General features: G+C 32.5%; 1 protein-coding gene and 1 long non-coding RNA gene across 19 annotated transcripts in view; one reads left to right on the forward strand and one right to left on the reverse strand.

Annotated features, from left to right (window-relative positions):
• LOC127850056 (uncharacterized) overlaps positions 1-13,677 on the reverse strand; it is a 263,076-nt gene that overhangs the window by 89,121 nt on the left and 160,278 nt on the right. For 2 of the 18 annotated variants that reach the window (XM_052382798.1, XM_052382793.1), the window contains exon 1: positions 3,792-3,868. The exons of 14 other annotated variants lie outside the window; for them this stretch is intronic. The gene's annotated coding sequence lies outside the window, so the exon portion shown is untranslated. Of the gene's footprint in view, positions 1-2,973; positions 2,997-3,791; positions 3,872-13,677 lie in introns of those variants that run through there. 2 more of the 18 variants (XM_052382795.1, XM_052382800.1) reach the window with 2 other exon arrangements.
• The window catches only part of LOC127850063 (uncharacterized), a 177,143-nt gene that overhangs the window by 17,601 nt on the left and 145,865 nt on the right, over positions 1-13,677 (forward strand). The window lies entirely within an intron of this gene.

Here is a 13,677-nt window from a genome sequence, read left to right on the forward strand (position 1 = left end):
CAGAATAGGTACTTCGAATGGGTAATGTATTTTAATAGTATAACAAAGATGACCCATTGCACAATTATATCGGGCATGTAAAATCAGTTATAAAAAAGAAGATTTATCAATGTTTTTATGCAAATCTTTACTTAAGGGGAAATACCAGCGATATGCCACTTTAAAGTAGACAGACGAGACAGACTTGAAAGACGAGACGGACGAGACTAACCGTCAGACAGACAAAGAGATACTCAACACACCAACTAACACCTGCAATAACAATGAAATACTCCACCGTGATGTGTAATATTCAATTAAATCAAACACGTATGGTTTGTTCAATCAACTGATACATAAAGCTTCTACACAAGATAATGATACAGACATTTACAAAGTCATTATTATCAATGACTTATACACCTAGGAGCATGTACAAAAGCAAATAATTAAACGGGTGTATGTCAGTTTCCGCGTTGACAAATATTTTAAAAAATTAGACACGACTTCGACGTTTACCTGTTAAAATGCGAACTTTAATTTAATAGTTCAGACAAACAACCATTTACGTTATTCCTATAAGCATAAATTGCATTCTAACACGGTACGCGACTTGTTTTCTATAGACAAAGAAGGAAATCAAGTGTGGGTTATTCTGCAATAACTTATGGGCGGAGCTTAATGTTTCGTATCATAAGTACCTAGATAAGTATATCATTTCTGTGAAGAAAGTTAAACACTTGAAAACTAGGTCAGTTTCAACTTTAACTGTAATATAATGGTGTTTCATCAAACGAGTCAAGACAATGAAGTCCTGTTCGTATCAATGAACCTGGTAGTTATTGGTGAAACCATTTACGAATGCCCGAGCTTCGTTATTGATTGTTAAAATCACTAGATGACGCTGTGAGAATCTGCTGGACATCTGAACAAGAACTATATTGTTCATATGCGGACATGGATAAGCTTGGATCACGTCAAGATGTTGCAGGTGGTGATGCAAATTATTAAAATAATCTTTTAAGCAACGCGTTATTGATTGCTGCACGCAAAAATGGGCCGACGACGTTTTAAACAAGAGTCGATGTCATCATTATAAACATACAAAAGCCTACATTACACAGAAATGTACTTATCTATTGATTTAGCACCAAATAAAAGATTGCGCTTTTGAAATTCCGAGCCTCAATCACAATTTACAAATCGAACTGGGGAGACGCAATAATGTATAAAAAGATAACAGAATATGCAATAATTGTTCTGCAAACTAAGTTCGATATCTGGATTGTGAATATCATGTTTATGTGCGTGTGTGTGAATATGTTTAAACCAACGATGCCAAGATCTAAGAAATATAAATAACTGAATTATGTACATTCTATATTTACACAACCCTTATGTATTTTTATAAGCATGTTCTAGACATATATAACTTCATTTCCTCCAAATACACGAAGAGCTGAACAAATAATAAGACACAATTTATTTGTTCAGCTCAACAAAAGCATAAGTGTAATAAAATTGTGTATACGTAGTACAATAAGTGCACTTCTTTAGCGATCAGCACAGTAAACATTGACATGATAGTGATACACAGAGTAAACTTAGCGATCAGCACAGTAAACATTGACATGATACACAGAGTAAACTTAGCGATCAGCACAGTAAACATTGACATGATACACAGAGTAAACTTAGCGATCAGCACAGTAAACATTGACATGATACACAGAGTAAACTTAGCGATCAGCACAGTAAACATTGACATGATACACAAAGTAAACTTAGCGATCAGCACAGTAAACATTGACATGATACACAGAGTAAACTTAGCGATCAGCACAGTAAACATTGACATGATACACAGAGTAAACTTAGCGATCAGCACAGTAAACATTGACATGATACACAGAGTAAACTTAGCGATCAGCACAGTAAACATTGACATGATACACAGAGTAAACTTAGCGATCAGCACAGTAAACATTGACATGATACACAGAGTAAACTTAGCGGTCAGCACAGTAAACATTGACATGCTACACAGAGTAAACATAGCGATCAGCACAGTAAACATTGACATAATACACAGAGTAAACTTAGCGATCAGCACAGAAAACATTGACATGATACACAGAGTAAACGTAGCGATCAGCACAGTAAACATTGACATGATACACAGAGTAAACTTAGCGATCAGCACAGTAAACATTGACATGATACACAGAGTAAACGTAGCGATCAGCACAGTAAACATTGACATGATACACAGAGTAAACTTAGCGGTCAGCACAGTAAACATTGACATGATACACAGAGTAAACGTAGCGATCAGCACAGTAAACATTGACATGATACACAGAGTAAACTTAGCGATCAGCACAGAAAACATTGACATGATACACAGAGTAAACGTAGCGATCAGCATAGTAAACATTGGCATGATACACAGAGTAAACTTAGCGATCAGCACAGTAAACATTGACATGATACACAGAGTAAACTTAGCGATCAGCACAGTAAACATTGACATGATACACAGAGTAAACTTAGCGATCAGCACAGTAAACATTGACATGATACACAGAGTAAACTTAGCGATCAGCACAGTAAACATTGACATGATACACAGAGTAAACGTAGCGATCAGCACAGTAAACATTGACATGATACACAGAGTAGACTTAGCGATCAGCACAGTAAACATTGACATGATACACAGAGTAAACTTATATATGAACAATGATTTATAGGCATGGAAATAAATTGATATTGTTAATGAAAATAAACCGTCTAGAGGTCATTGAAATAGGAAAAAACAGTACGCACGTGGTATTCATAAACATTAAACATATAATATCAAAGTGCACCAATATTCACAGGAATCAGTAAATACGCATAACGCATATGCACACGTATTCTCAATCAAATGCTGATCAAAACATCACGAAAACAATCTGGCATTCTAGGAACGAAATCAAAATTCTATAATACCTTGACAACTATGTTATGATCTAATAATAATGTTAATGTATATATAGAATATTATGTGAGTTTTAGATAAAGATCAAGTTTATCATGCGAGGCTTAGAACCAGGGTAGCGCGAGGCTTGCCGTGCGCTACCATGGCTCGAGCCGAGCACGATAAACTTGATCTTTATCAAAAATTCGCATAATATTCTTTTTATCCTATTATTTCCTCCCCTTTTCCATTAATAATTATCAAATATTTTATTTTTTGACAATTTTATCTTTCCGTAGTTGACAAAAACATATTCACAATATTTTGGAAAAACCCAAATCTGATCTAAAAATAGCGACAGTATAATGCTCATGTGTATACGGTCTTTGTTATACTATCGATTTTCATCTGGTAATAGGATAAAACTTTTTTGGGCCGTAGGCCTTTGTTTACAAATTGACTTAACTTGACTTGACTAGTTTGAGGGTAATGTAATTTGTATCAATATTAAAATGTTTTGCACTTTCGATTTCAAGGTACATTTGACTATATTGTATCTGACATAGTTTTTATATTAAATGCATGTGTAATCAAATACATGATACGACCAATTAAATTGTATAAAAATTCCCATTCAGCTTGGACAAAAGAAACATAGGATATGTTGTTTATTATTCATTATTAAAATGCATGCACTTTCGATTTCAAAAACCTTCGAACAAATTAGTAAAGTTATGCGATGGGTTAGCAATATACTGCGCAGTTGATATAAGTCAATGGTTATTTCATATAATATGACACATTTCTAAATACGATAATAAAGGTAAGAGATAACATTTAATCTACTTACGAAACAAATGTACACGAATGAAAATTTCCCCGATCTAATAACTTCGTTTAACTACTTCCGTCCGCGATGAAGTTATCTACTTCTAATCATTCTATAAATAGAAATTACGTAAAGAATTTCAGTGACAAATTACTTATTAATAACTGAACGCTGTAAATATTAAGTTTACCTTTTAAGTGAAGAGATATTAGCCAAAACGTGGATTTAAAAGTGTCAAACTACGACAAATCGCGTATATAAACACCGCGGGGAATATCTGTATGTGCATTTCAAAGTTGTCGTATTGCACTAATATGATAATAGGTGGTACCTAATTTACGGGAAAAAGCTTAAATATTTGATTACCATGTATTGTAATAAATATATGGAATTTATTGTGTACAAAACATTACAAGACTTTAAATAAAAAAGTAACGCATCCAAAAAATCAAATTATATTGTTTTGCTTGATGACAAAAGTGTTTTACATCAATCAAGCTTTAAGATCTTTTCTCGTGTGTGCTTTTTTAGCCTATGTTATTTAAAGCTGGTTCAGTGGATACGGTGTATGTTAGCGACTGTGGTGTCTTGGTATTGATCCCTTAAGAGGGCGTGTTCTTTTGATGACCCTTAAGACGCCAAGCACTGGTCCTACCCAGGAAACAGGTTGTTTCATTTATGTCTCAATTAAAATAAATCTAGCTAAATTCATTGATTCTAGCATAATATGATTAAACATAACAAAATGTGATTTGTCAAATCAATTTTGATTATCAATGCATAAATATGTGGAACTGAAGGAAAGCGTTGTTTTGCAATTGAAGTATGTCATAAATACAGGTATCTCAAAGAATTTTGATTTCCTTTGACAAAGTAGTGTCGCTTAGTTACCACTTAGAAACGAGTAACTGTGTAGCATTTCAGAAATAACAGTCTAAACTGCATAAAATTAGTTTGTAAGCAAACAAACAAAATGTTATATCATCCATATTTTTTATTTATACATTTTAGTAACACATAAAACAAACATAGATGTATCAGTAATCGTATGAGCTTATTTAAATGTCAATAATTGTTTTTCTATGTTTAGTCGCTAGCAGAAGTATGTCAAAGATGTTAATATATTTAGAACATATATATACAAATTAAGGTATATTACGGTAATGTTTGGCGATATTAAACAGATACTTTCACGCAGAAAGGTAGATACATTGTCAATAAAGAAGGCGAATATTGATCTCCTTGTTTTGTTTCCTGGTTTGATCCGATGTAACAAGAGAACCAATCGCAAACCGCGTGCTCAACCGAGTGTGTAATAATAAGTTGAGCATGTATAATTCTTTTGCACTTTTTCGCAGAAATTTAAGTTCTTATACATAGAGTTTAGAACATTCAGACGTTTACCATATAAGCCTTTTTTCAAGACATTTACACAATTTAAAATGGTTTATGGATTCGAAAGCTTTTTTAAAAATCAACATGTAAACAATAGAATCTGCCTCTTTTTCGATAGATATTTTTGTATCATAGCTTTACACTGTAACTTTATTTCATTGACGTTCTGTTTAAGTTTGACGGTATCTTAAGATTGGTTTATGTACACAATTTCATAAAAATGCGCATTCATAAACACGTGTGTTAAAAATGTTGAAGAATAGCACCGATCCTCGCTTTGTGCTTGCACAATCAGTTTCAATGTGTGTAACTCAAGTTTACATTTACAAACAAACATGAACACAATGATACACTTTAAGAATTTTCGAACGAAACACTATTCAAACTTGAATATCAGTAAGGAGTTACGATTTTGATTTAAAATTGCACATGTGATCATGTGACTATATTCAGTGAATGATAACGATACAATCCTTAAATTATCAGGTCGGTAATTAAGTTAATGCGTTATACTTTTTACATTATTATTTTACGATGTACGATTCTGAGAATTTGACTTTTTCAGTGATTTTTTAAATTTGTTAAGGGTTAAGGTTAAGCGCTCTAAAGCCGGTGTAAATCCCCAGTGCTTTGCATTGACCGTAACAAAGCGGTGATACCAGCTTTATTCAACTATGTGTGTATGTTGTTTTGTATTGTGCCGTGCTGTTTTGGCAATTGGTCACTTGCCTTAAATAAAGGACCACGCAATTATATAAAAAGAATGGCATACTGCTGCAGCAGCTGGTGTTTCACATCTGTATATTACTATAAAACTAACTTTAGCACATTATGGCTCATATGAATATTCAGAAGCGGTACTGCGCATTTTGGCAATTTGCATGCTACCGACCTCACGCTATAAAGCGTCCGATTGTCATTGATGTATTATTTTATCGTAAGCTTGTACAAAAGGTAGTCAAATAATCACATCTACAATTTTAAATGAAAATCCTATATTTAAATACAAATATTAAAGTTTGAAAAGTGCTGCGTTGGGAAAGTCTCCAATACACTTGCAGGTAACGTGCAATTTGCTAAAATGCGAGGTAGCGGTCTTAAATATTCAGATGAGCCCTACATTTAAAAAAATAAGTTTTAAGTTATCCTGATGTAAGAACCCACCTCAAATGATGAAATTGAAATAAATTTAGAATTATTCGTTTCCCATTTCCACGTGCAATTCGATCAAACCATATATACCCTGCGTGAGCACTCGGGGTATATATGGTTTCAGAATAGGTACTTCGAATGGGTAATGTATTTTAATAGTATAACAAAGATGACCCATTGCACAATTATATCGGGCATGTAAAATCAGTTATAAAAAAGAAGATTTATCAATGTTTTTTATGCAAATCTTTACTTAAGGGGAAATACCAGCGATATGCCACTTTAAAGTAGACAGACGAGACAGACTTGAAAGACGAGACGGACGAGACTAACAGTCAGACAGACAAAGAGATACTCAACACACCAACTAACACCTGCAATAACAATGAAATACTCCACCGTGATGTGTAATATTCAATTAAATCAAACACGTATGGTTTGTTCAATCAACTGATACATAAAGCTTCTACACAAGATAATGATACAGACATTTACAAAGTCATTATTATCAATGACTTATACACCTAGGAGCATGTACAAAAGCAAATAATTAAACGGGTGTATGTCAGTTTCCGCGTTGACAAATATTTTAAAAAATTAGACACGACTTCGACGTTTACCTGTTAAAATGCGAACTTTAATTTAATAGTTCAGACAAACAACCATTTACGTTATTCCTATAAGCATAAATTGCATTCTAACACGGTACGCGACTTGTTTTCTATAGACAAAGAAGGAAATCAAGTGTGGGTTATTCTGCAATAACTTATGGGCGGAGCTTAATGTTTCGAAAATAGTTCCGAATAAATAATATGTGGCATGTATATAAATGTAATGAAACAATAAATTGTATATTTGGTGAAAAGTGGCATAACAACGTCTACAAAGAATGTTATTTGTTAGGAAACGTAATTCAGAAAACATTTATAGCATGTCAGCTTTTCAGTAGCATCAATAAACGTGACGTCATTAAGTTTCTACGCTTGTTGTTTTCAATAAAAGTGACGTCATTTGCAAAATATTTATGAATGAAAATGACGTCATATGTTTGTACAATTCAATGACGTCACTTAATAGTGAACTTAGTACTAAGAAGGGCGGAGTATTGAAAAATATAGATCACGTCCTAAAGCTTGAACCAAATCAATCAGAATCGTGTTAGAATCAAAATAATATTTTTCTATGATGGTTTGTTGTCGAATAACCCACAGTAAGTTGTATAGATGCGTGTTATCAAATCAGTCGTGCTTCGCACTCGTGATTTAATTCCTACGCATCTATACTCCTTACTGTGGGTTATTCGACAACAAACCATGATAGAAAAAATATTATTTCTTAAATATTCAAATGAAACAACAATTTATTTCAAGCGTAGCCATTAAGAGTATCAAACATTTTAAGGAAGATAAATTAACTTACCCAAATGCCGTATGTTTCAGACAATTACTCCGCAGCTAGTACTTTAGTCGCCCTTCTCTAAATGTCCGTGTATGTCAAATCATCTGCCGATGGATTCTTGAAATCGCCCGGCAGCGTTTACCGCAAACCTAGAAACATGCTGTTCGTGAACTCGGACTGAACATATTTTCAAACTGACCAAACAACTAGACATGAATCGATCATGTACACATCGCCTGCTATCGTAATAATAGAAAGTGAGTTACTGAGGCCCGTAAGGCTTTCTTTACAGAGAAACATAACAATTAACAAAAATATGAAACTCGTAAACTTGCTTAAACCCGTATTATAAACAAAAAATCCGGAAAACACTGACAATTGACATAACTTGACAAATGTACAACTGCGTACAAATGAGGCCCAATACTTAACATTAAAAAAACAAACATATTGGTTGTATCGTGACACAAACAGACAGAAAAACAGACAGACACACATACAATAGTAATTTAAGACTACACATTGAAATAAACGCAATCGATGGCAAGAGCACGCACGTTAAGGGCGGTTATACAGCTTATGAATAAAACATTTTTTCAGTTGTTAATATTACCATATTAAAGATAATAAACGAAGTAAAATAATGGTAAAAAACAAATATGTTATTCGTTTTCATTTCACATACATGTGATGGATGGTTATCAAAATACATAAGATATTTAGTTATTTAACGTCAAATTAATTGTATTACGTAATTACAATAACAATATTATGCATATTGGACATACGCCATGTGTGTTTGTTTGTTGTGGTATTTGTTGTGTTTTGTTTAGTTCGATACTTCGTCGTTTTCAACGTTATTTTAGCCATATCACGGCGGTCAGTTTACAAACTCACACGTTTCCTTGAATAGCGTGTTTTTCGAGTTAGTTATATCCACAAAAACGTTACGTGTGTAATTATTTGCATTGATCTGATATACATAAATCAATTGTTGTTTGTTCGCCAACGAAAGTGAACCGGGTTGACCTAGGTCAATAAAACGTATTGTTTAATTTCGGTTCATTTATGACAATCATTCAGATGTTTACTTAATTCATTCATCTTGTTGAGGGCTTCGGAATATGTGTGTTCGTGAACTGTCCGTTGCTTTCAAAGTACACAATTTTAATGACCAATACATGAAAATTACTATGTTAGTGTTGGATACCCGGGATAGTAGAGAATCGTTCAATCATATTCGAATAAGAGATTTTGATTATTCGAATATAATCATATATTTGATTTATAAACCCCTACATCCAAAAGTCATAACTTTTTAACGTCGAAAAAAACTTCCTCGAAAAGACAAAACAAACAAAAACCCAATCGAACGCGCTTCTCTGAAATGGGATAAAGAAATATTTTTTAAAATACGAATTGTGTTTTTATTAGGTTTATTGCATAATCGTTTTACTTCCGGTAATCATAGATACAAAATGGCACATAGACGTCATAGTTTTGGCGGACTTACCTCCTTAACCTGACATATACGTTCTGTATTTTGATTTTGACTTAAACGTTTGCCATTGACCTTGCAGATAGCCACGTACCAATTATGTAAGACACACTGTCACATGTACGTGTACATTTGCAACGCGCATTTTAAAATAATTCAATGCATACATGCAAGTTACATTATTGCATTGTTAATGAGGTTCTTGTCATGGTCAATTCCCATTTAATCACCAGTTTTAAATGAGGGCAGTGCAAATTATAATGAAAAATATAGTGAAATAATTTAAATCAATTCTCAACCAAAATACATTTTTGTAAGCAAGGACCGAGCCTCTTAAAATTGAACTATTCATTTTCGTTTCAATCAGACAAGAACTTCAGCAAGCTATTGTTAAGTATTGCACACAGTGGTTAATGTAATGTAAGACAATAATAGAAGTGTAGTGAACAACAATTTACGGAAGTTATTTTGTCATCAATACCAAAGAGACACAAACAGCCACTGTGACATTATGTTTATCGAAAAGGAATTTACAAAAAACCGAAACCAGGAAGGTTTTTATGTATCTTTTGTACAGTTTCACAAGATAAAATCTCTATACAAGCAATCTTAAAACGTCAATCTGATCTAACATACAACACGAAACAAAGCCTACCTAACCCTACATTCATATCAACTCGTTAACATACGTTTATCTGAAGCATCAGGAAGTAAACACAAATTCCTAAAGTGTTATATCAGTTTGAAAAAAACACACGGGAATGTTCACTGAATTAATCGAAACCTTGGCAAAATCAAAATAAGACTTTAAAGTATGCAATATGTCAGAATCACATTTGTCAAACATTGATCAATACAAGATATTGCACTACACTCATTTGCTCTTAATTGTGCAAGTACAGAACTTTAGTATCCAATGAGTAATAAAAACATGTAAAATAGTACAAATTTTATTTGCGAAAAGAACACGTAAACACATAAAAAGGATATTATCTATTTCAAAATGATATTCGGATGTCTTCAGCAATAAACATGCATTTTGGTATCCCTTTTTTCTGCTTAAATTAAGCGCCCATCGGTACAATCGTTGAATACATTTACGTTTTTCCTTACAAGGTAGACCCCATTTCCATGACTAATTGAAACGATAGACCAACTATACTGAAATAGAAAAAATAATAATATATCGTGAACGATTCTTTATTACAGCTTTTAAACATTTGCCTCTTCTATAACTTTAAACATTTATTTTAAGCTGGATTGCATCAAAAGCCTCAGTCTTATGGAGACGTTATAAATTAATAATCTCTCATGTTTAGCGGCTGGTTAAGGTTCATTAAGATATTTGAAATTTGGTACACGGAATAGAAATAGTTTTTGACACAATCATTTTCTTATGGAATGCATACGCTGAATAAATACATCGTATGTGTGTGCTTCGATTTCATTTGCGTATTCAAACCAACGCATTACACATTACACATCGCATTAAGAGCGCGTACACGTTCTATTATACAATATGTTTAATGTACATTTCATATATGCAAACTTAATTACATCTTTAATGAAATGTTTGTATTTCATACAACAATTTTGCAAAAAAAAGTATATTACTGTTTAAACAAATAATATAAATATTGTATCATAGTTCGTTACCAAGAGCGCACGTAGCATACGAAATTTATCTAAAATTACCAGCTGGTAATTGAACAGAAAATAATCATGAAACGTTTTCTTTAGTCTGCATCCTGGTTAAATATGGAAGCTATTTGTATGAAGGGTTAACGCATTACTAAAGATAAGATTGACACTTTCAAAATCGAATCCCTATAAATCAGAATGACATACGGTACATGAATGTCCTTCTTATTCATATATACACATAAGTTGCATGGTTACACAATTAAGCATGTAAATACAATGAATGGTATTCTCAGATTAGAAAATTGCTCTATTACTTTTTCTATTTTTTAACCAGCAAAGTAGAAATAATGGCTTGAACTTTATTATTGGTTCTTTTATGTCATCTTCATTTTGGCTTATTATCCACGTCAAGTTTTCATTCAGTGCAAGATTATGTATTAACCGTGTAATTTTTCATCCTGACATTGTGGTCTGGGTCTTGTGGCCAGATTGCAATCAAGCAATTGCCAAAATGTAATCAACCAATGTAACACACTTCTGCTAAGGTATTTAAAAAAATAATCATGCAGGGAAAAGTTATTGTTTAAATAAAGTGTTAAATGAAGGTTTCTTATATTTGGCATTGCTAAAAATGCTCATTTTCTTTAAATCGTCTGAAGCCAGTTTGATAAACAAATTTATATTTCAAAAAGATTCAAAACTAATAAGAATATATAGGTATGATAAGTTATTAAGGCGGAATGTTAATTTAAAAATCAATTTATCATGAATAAGAAGTAAAATACTTAAACATAAAATCTCGTACAGAGTTCGCTAACAACATTTTGTGTGGATTGCTCAGTTTATCTTTGGAAAAAGCGATCATACAGAAGCAAATTATTTGAAATCATTCAACTTCTTATATTCATTATTGAATTCATTATTTGGTGAATTTAATTTGTTAAGTGGTAAATTAAATTATATAATATTTTAGTCCAGAGAATACCTTCATACTAAAATAAATCATACGTATGCTATGAACTAGGCTTTTTGGTCATGCATTTATGACATGGATTTAAATATACATGGACACTGATGAGATTCGTCCTGCTTAAAGGCAATTTTTATATTCCATATGAAATAGCTTGTGTACACTCTTGATGCCACATTTGTGAACCAATCTTAAGGAAAAATCCTAGGAATATTCATCCAAATGATATATCGGTCGAGTTCAAAATGTGGGAGATTGGGTGAAAACTAGTCCCTTGGTAATCAGTGTCATATTCTCGCTCAACTTATTCCATTCACAGTGATAAAAGCATTTTTAAATAGCTAACTTGTACACAATTTAAATAAACAATAATTATATCGCTATGAATGTATTTTTATTTCAGTGTACATTTTAGGTGTTGCGTTATAAGCCAAATCTTGGATTTATGGGGTATTACTGCGACAAATTATGTCAAATGTAAACCCGTACAAATCCTGCACATATAATGGTACCACTATTAAGCGCTTTATATCAGCAAAGACAGAGCAACCGTTTTGTCTTCAATGAAAGAATACCACTGGTCAACACGAATTTTCCCCTGAATATTTTTCTTGAGTTTCATTATTTATATATATTACAGCTTCTAATTTAGGGGCCACAGTGACGGTAAATACGGTATTATATTTTTTTTAGATATGCATGGAATTTTTTTAACACACATATGTCTCTGTTATAAAGACTTTTTGTCCATAGTAACACAAAGTTGTCCCTGGTGACTATTATATCGCGCACGGTGTAATCAGTGGTGGTAGTAATACAACGACTAAGCATTGGCCGTCAGTTTAGCAACTTAATAAAAAACGATTATTCGATTATAATTTTCAGTATTCGTTCCCATCCCTTATTATGACACAACAAACATAATAATAAATTGTCCAACTAATGTTTTTGCTCAGAACCACACTAAACAGATCTTACAAAAAATGCTTATCTCTAGCACTACAATCAAGCAGACGAATACTGTGTATACATTTTAATCCATCTATCATAATAAAGCAGTAGATTATGTCCACAAAACAAATTGCCTTATAACAAACCAAGAACCGTACACACACGTACACGAATAGTAGATGTAACGGGGATATCCGTTGACCAAGTCAATAGAGGCGAATTATAACTTCTATTTTTATGGATGTAGCCCGATGTTCAATATTAATCCTCTTAGAAATGTATGCTATTTTCAATAAAAAAATATATGAAGTCATCATCGATTCTTAAAACGATTTAGTAAATATCTCATCGTCAGCATGTCAAAATGCAGCACTTTAAATATGTCTGTAGAACTATATGGTTTAAACGGTCGTGTTACTAATGATCTTAAAAATCCTTGTACTGTAAAAGATAACGCATGTCTTAATAAAAGTGTTAAAATAAAATAAAAGGAAAATCAATAGCAGTACTCACATGTTTGTTCGAATGTGTGTATCATGCCCTACGTTCATGATGCATGTCTCGAATTAAATCGAAAATAGGTTATTATGGATTTTACGGGGATTTTTTATGAATTAGAGTTAAATCATTTATATTAAAAAAGTATAAGCTGATTATATGATGAATAAATCTGTGTTTTTACATATTCAGCGTGCCAATCGGTTGATGTTTCACGTGAAAACGAAATAAACTTAACATTGATTTTCGGGGATTTCTTATGACTTACAGTTTGCTCATATGTTACCTGTTTGCTAATACTTCGTCTGTTTTGTTTCATTGTTTAAATTAAAAGGAAGGTAGTTCATTATCTGTTGAATAAACCATTATTATTAAATAAAACAAAAGATCACATCCATGCT

The sequence above is a fragment of the Dreissena polymorpha genome, chromosome 11 (genome assembly GCF_020536995.1).
Source record: "Dreissena polymorpha isolate Duluth1 chromosome 11, UMN_Dpol_1.0, whole genome shotgun sequence".
In the NCBI taxonomy this organism is placed as follows: domain Eukaryota; kingdom Metazoa; phylum Mollusca; class Bivalvia; order Myida; family Dreissenidae; genus Dreissena; species Dreissena polymorpha.